The following is a 6,563-nucleotide window of genomic DNA, read 5'->3' on the forward strand; positions in this document are numbered from 1 at the left end:
TGTGGCCAGACAAACTGGGGAGTGTGGGAGCAAGGTAGCACAGTGTCATCTGTGCCTCCTCAGCAATTACTTTTGGCAGTGACCAGCAGTGAGTTACACCTCTACCCCAATATAACGCTGCCCGATATATCACGAATTCGGATTTAACGCAGTAAAGCTGCGCTCGGGGGGTGGGCCGGGGCAGGGCTGCGCGCTCTGGTGGATCAAAGCAAGTTCGATATAACGCGGTTTCACCTCTAACGCGGTAAGATTTTTTGGCTCCCGATGACAGCGTTATATCGAGGTAGAGGTGTATTTGAATTTGACCTGTTCCACTAATTTGGATGGAGGTTGGGGCGGATTTCAGTTTCTCAGGGTTGCTGGTCTGCCACAGCATGAGTCTGACCCATGTTAGCATGCCAGAATTATTGATGCCTTCATTGCCTGTCAGCTGGACTACAGCAGTGCAATAGCCCTGGGCATGAAGCCATCAGCACTCAGGAAACTCCAGCTGGTACAGAACACGGTAGCACATTGCCTTGGAAACCCAGGCTACCACAAGCACATCTGCTCCCTAAACCAGCTTCCTGATATGGAATACTCAATCATGTTCAAGGTCGTGGCTCTTACCTTCAAGGTGCTCCGTGGCTTGAGCCCAAGGTATTGAAAAGAGTGCCTAAAGTTCTGGTATGAAGATCATGATTGACAACTGCGCTCCTCTGGCACAATGAAACTTTCAACCCTACATGTCAAGCAGGAGACACAGCCTTCTCACAAGCCAGCCAGGGACTGGAGCAGACTCTATAAGAACTGAGACTATAACAAACCTCCCCAGCTTCTGCTCCAAGCATCAGAGGCATTTCTTGTACCATGTCTTCTCTAACATAAACATGCACCCCCACCCCACCTTTCCAGTATATCTGAGTGTGTGCTAGTATAAAACGTCCAGAACAAAACACACTTCTCTGCATCGCGGCGGGATGAGAAAACCACCATGTGACAGAGGTTAGTCCCTGCGCTGGAAGGTGCACTGATACTATGGGGCTGAGCACCTATATAGAACAGACTAGCTGACTGTAGCACCTCGTCCAGGGTGGAGAGCTTTCAGCTCCCTGTATGGCTCTGTCCTGTTATGAGGAGAACATGCAATCTCCCCTCCAGCTTGCTCCTGAATGAGCAGCCCTGCGTCCTCTCTGTCATCTTCAGCCACCAAAACTGCCTGCGAATGGACAGGCTCCCGCCTCCATTCTAGTCTGCAAGAATGCCGCTGCAGCTCTCAATGGAATGACATTGCTCAAAGCCAGCACCAAGAACCAGCCCATCGCCCAGCCCCATGGGAAGTTTTTATTTATCTCAGACAAAGGCTTCTCTTGCCTCAGAAAAACTTCCCTTGTGGGGACCTCACAGTGTGTCCTTCCTTGATCCCTCCTGAAATCTTCAGCAGGGAGCCCCCTAGATATATGGGCTTGCAGCTTTTCTCCAAGGCCCCTTCAGCCCAGCCCTATGGTAGCCTCTCAGGACCAGCTTTCATCCGGTTTCTGCAGACATTGAAAAAGCCAGAAACACTCTAGCGAGGAGTCAGGAACTATTGAAGGAAGTGACAGGGATCCCTCCCTCCCACTCCACTAGCTCAGAACTTTAAACACACCAGAGAGCTCTGAGGCTCTGAGCAGCATCTCTGTGCTTAATCCTGAAAGCTGGAACTCTTGAGCAGCAAGGCCCTAGAGTAGTATGGCTGGGGCCACAGTGTCTTCCGTGCAGGGCCCTCAGCCATGCCATTGGCTTCCCCCAGCTCCCTGAGACTTTGCTACCCTTCAGGGCCTTGCAAGGGTGGGGAGGGGCTAGTTTTCTTTTGTGTCACGCTAACATGTTAACTGAGAGTGGTCTTTGCGGGACGGGGGTTAAATATTATTTCAGGTACCCCTGGAGAACTTGCACCAGATGCTCAGTACAAACTGGAGAAGAAATGTAAGCCCAAGCCTCCGCATCCCTAGGCGAGGTCTGAAAAACATCTCCAGCGTGCTCCCGGACACCATACCAGGGAGAACACCCCTGTCTGAGGACAGACCTCCAAAGAGGCAGTTCAACGTGATGGCATCATGCATGGATGTGCAACCATGGCCCAGACTTCTTCAAGGCTGTTTGGGAGTTCATCCTGCTTGGAATATGGACAGTGGGTTTCCCTACCAGTGGAAGTCAGAAAGACACTCTTGTGAAGGCCAGTCACAGCTGGGGAGAAGGGCCAAGGGTGCCAGCTGTGCAATTAGCCTTCCTGGAACTCTATAAATAACACGTGTGTTGTGGAGTAGCAGATCTGAACCACAAGCACTTTGCTGCAGCAGGAGGCACTGCCCCCCATGTGTGGGCAGAGGGCACAGTCAAGCCCCTGGGAGCCAGGCATGTGACGTGGGCACTGGACACCAGAGCAAAGAGAAGAGTCTCTGCCCAGTTAAACATTCCAGTTAGCAACACAAGAATACGGCACTGAGACTTTAGACTGCAACTGAAGGCTCAGGTACTTTGCAGAGGTGCTGTGTTCTGTTCTCTCAGACCGCCAGTATCTATCCCAGAATGACACTGACCGCACCAGACGTGCCCAGTGATGGTCACTGTTCTCTGTGAAGGAAACAATCAAGATTCTACACCTTCTTCCAATGAGACCAAGCTACGTGCAGGGCTCAGGGTGGCCTCCAAGCCTGGTGGGCTTCTTCTCCTCTGCCCCGCCCCCCTTTTTTTAATAGAAATAGGACACTTCGCAGCGGCTGGGGGATGTGCTGAACAATTCCCTAGGAGCATCCCCTCGACAAACAGCGGTGCTGTGAACGGGGTAGAAATGGCTGCATGTGAGAGCCTGTCTGCGCTTCAGCAAAGTCCTCTCTCAGCCGCAGCTTGATGGACACCATGTCACCCAGCGCTACGTGGTCCAAGGTACACAGCTGTACTGAACCTGATGTACAAGTGAGAGGGCATGGTGTCCACTGAGGCCTGGGTCGCCCAGGCTGTTGCAGACCAGAACCTCAGTGAAGACCTTGTTCAGCGTAAGGTCCCTCCCAACATGGGTGGTTTCACTGCTGCTTGGTGCATACCTAGAGCACATCAGAACTAAAGCCAAGGAAGGAGCCATGGAGTTTAGTGATTGTGTGGGACCGAAAAAAAGAAAAAACTGGAATGGGAGGGAGGGTGGATGATAGGGTCAAAACAAGAGCATGGGTTGGGCACACCGAGCAGAGAAGCTGGCGTAGCACCCACCACTCTGCAAAGGCACCTAAAGTGTCAGGGGCCACTGCACAGGCTGTGGGATAGGCAGGCTCCACAGTCACAGAGAACATCCCTGGTGAGCTCCCTCCTCCTAGGGTTGGGGATGGCCAGTTGGGTCAGTGGCAGGAAGGTGACAAGGAGGCCTTGTGCCTGTAGCATGGTGTGCACAGATAAGGAGAGGTGGGGAGAAGTGCAGCCAGAACCTCAGCAGGAGGAGCCCACGGCTCCAGGAAGGAGCTGCTGATTTATGAACTGGGCAGGCCATGGAAGCACAGCACTTAATGCAAGATGGGCCCTGCAGTAGCCAAACATGTTAGTGTGGCCTGTGCTCCAGGTTATCATCCTTAAACCAGCCTTGCAAAAGCACCCTGCACAAAATGGCCTTGCCTTGTCTCTGCCCCATGCTTAGGAATGGGGAAGCTGCCAGGACTGGACCCTCTTGTCACCTCTCAGGGGTGTGGATGGTAGGAGTTGCGAGGCTGCTTTAAACATTGTCAGGCCCTTTGTGTTAGCTTGAGTGTAATTGCTGGGTCCAGTTGTAATATATGAGGCTGCAGTGTTGGTATCCCCATGAGTGGGGGAGAGAGGCCAATGGTGCTCCATAGTGCCACCTGCTGCTGGGCCAGGAATAGCACCGAAAGGGCTTGTTATGATGGTAAAAGGCAGAGGAGGAGCTATTATTTCATAAATTGTGTGTGGTGGGGGGAATAAGGGCTGAAGGAAGGTTTGATCAGACCTGGGATTTCTTGACACCCCCCCTACCCCCCAACACAAAGTTTCTTCCCTTTTGGTGAACCTACTGAAGGGGTATTGCTGGGCAGCACTAGGGGATACACACAGTGGCATGCTAGTAAAGATCCAACATCTCAAAAGTGCCTAAATCCCATTGATTTCAATACTAGTGAGGGGCTTAGGTGCTTTAGAAAATGCCACCTGCTGTCTATCTGGTTCCTCAGGCACCTAAATACCTTTAAAAATCTGGCCCCCTGTGACTTGGGCACTTTTAAAAATGAGACTGAAACAGTTACTCTGTGATGATTGGGTCCCTAGCACTGAGCAGGAGCTGATATGTCAGTGCAGCTGCTACAAACATTCTCCTGGGCTTTTCCCTTTAGAAATCACTGAGGTTGCACAGAAAAGTCTCTTCAACTAAATAATTGGGTGGGGCTTTGCTATAAGAAGATGGTTCAGCTTTTGAATGGTCTTAAAGCACTTTCCAATGAATTGCCAAGCTAGTATGCCTGAATTACAGCACATTAGAAGGCATTGTTGCACTTGAATTAGAAACAAAAAAAAAAAGTGTCAAGCTCACAACCCTTAGCAAGTAATATGGGGATGAGTTTTCCCTTGTGAAATGAGAGCTTTGTGTCATATCTGGTGTGTGGGATGCCGTGGAGTCTGTGCATTGTGACAGACTCTGCATGTATTGATTGTGTATCTCCATAGAATTTTCAAGCAGTTGCAGGTAAAGTCCTTAGTCATCAATGTTAGAGAACTGTTGATGCTACACTGAGCTTCTACAAGGAACGTTCCTTTTTTAGACCAGCACCAGCCTTATGTAGTAAAAATATGCTAGGAACTCCAGTGAAAATACTGAAGACAAACAGTCCTTGTCTAATTAAAGCTGTTTTAAATAGGTGCACCACCTGTAACTTAATTAGTAATGAGAATAAATTAAGTATCAGAGGGGTAGCTGCATTAGTCAATCTGTAAAAGCAGCAAAAAGAGTCCTGTGGTACCTTATAGACCAACAGACATATTGGAGCATGAGCTTTCCTGGGTGAATACCCACTTTGTTGGATGCATGTCATCTGATTAAGTGGGTATGCACCCATGAAAGCTCATGCTCCAATACATCTGTTAGTCTATAAGGTACCACAGGACTCTCTGCTGAGAATAAATTAGATTCTCCTTACCAATGAAGGTACCTCCTACACATAGTAAAAGCCTGTACTGGTGTCCCCCCCATTTCTATATAGCAACTCAGTTGAAAACTGGATTAGGAGGATTGCTCACTCTTATGAGTGGATTTACTCTCATTCACACTGGTTATCTTCCTACTGTTTATTGTAATTATACTTTAGGGTTTCTGGGTACTTGTTAAACTTTCAGTTGTTGTCTGGGTAGTTCACACATTTTAATTGTAAGGTTGCATGAACTGGAACACTGCCAGAGCTGTACTTTGTAACAGCCACACTGACTGGAGATTCAAAATGAAGTTTTAAACAAACACACATGGACTTTAAGTTTTTTAATTGCTTAATAAAGATTAAGCATTATTCCTTCCTTGTATCTCACTGTTTCTGCTTGCCTTCTGACCCTCCCTTCTCCTAAGGAAAGGGAGTTGGTTGAACACACCTGTACTCAACCAACATTTGCCTTCCAGCTGTTCTACAAGGTAGTGGAAAGAACTAGCACTAGCTTGAGCTCCCCCTGTCCATAAGGGGGTGAATGTGGTTGGCAGTTGCAGTATATCCATACATCCTTGCAGGGACAGAACAGTATGAATCAATCAAGTGTACATGCTTAAGGTGAATGATGGATTCTGCCCCTTTTATCATCTACATTTGGGCACTCTTGGAGCAATTGAGAATATTGGGAATTTTTCTCCAAAAGGCAAACAAGATGGGACTTGATGCAGTTAAGCTCTTGCTCCACCTCTCACACAAACTAGGGGCACTCAATACAACTGGCAGATTCAAAATTGAGAACAGGAAGTACTTTTACAGAGATTGTTCTCCCCACCCCCGCAGTAGCTGAGCTCTTCAATGTTTAATGCCTTTATCCTACCACCACCCTGTGAGGTCACCCCCTCACTCCCTTTCCTCTCAGCCACCCCAGCTGTGCCTACAGGACACAGAAGCATGAGGAGCAAGCCTACAAGCCTGCCCCTTCCCTATTGCTGGCAAGCAGCTGTCTCTGAATGGGCAGGAAGGGAAAATAAGCAGGGGCCTTCAGTGTTAGATCAACAGGTTGTCTGTGGGCAGCATGGCTCTATAGCTGCTCCTCCCCCCAGCTTCCATCTGGCAGGCTAGTGAGCTAAGAGCCAGGATGGAGCTAATGTTCCCAAATCAGTTTCAACTGGTGGTTGCAGGGAGGGGCTTAACTTCTTGAGATTAGAGCCATAGGAGGCTTTAAAGGTGCAGTCACTGCCATCAGGCAGATGTCCTCCTGCACAGTGGTCTGTCACTTCACTATAATTCCACACACACACTGGGTGAGGCCAGTGCTTTCCATCTTCAACTGCCACTATAAACGAGGCCAGAAGTTTGCTCCTGGACACTATGTGGATTGAAAATTTCCCCTTTAGAAGGGGAGGTGGGGAA

General features: G+C 49.1%; 1 protein-coding gene across 7 annotated transcripts in view; it reads left to right on the top strand.

The window, feature by feature from the left end:
• GNE (glucosamine (UDP-N-acetyl)-2-epimerase/N-acetylmannosamine kinase) overlaps window positions 1-6,563 on the top strand; it is a 77,997-nt gene that overhangs the window by 66,909 nt on the left and 4,525 nt on the right. For 5 of the 7 annotated variants that reach the window (XM_039544769.1, XM_039544775.1, XM_039544772.1 and 2 more), the window contains exon 13: window positions 431-5,012. The exons of 1 other annotated variant lie outside the window; for it this stretch is intronic. The gene's annotated coding sequence lies outside the window, so the exon portion shown is untranslated. Of the gene's footprint in view, window positions 1-430; window positions 5,013-5,109; window positions 5,530-6,563 lie in introns of those variants that run through there. One more of the 7 variants, XR_005600466.1, reaches the window with a different exon arrangement.

Source organism: Mauremys reevesii, linkage group 6, assembly GCF_016161935.1.
Source record: "Mauremys reevesii isolate NIE-2019 linkage group 6, ASM1616193v1, whole genome shotgun sequence".
NCBI classification, from domain to species: domain Eukaryota; kingdom Metazoa; phylum Chordata; order Testudines; family Geoemydidae; genus Mauremys; species Mauremys reevesii.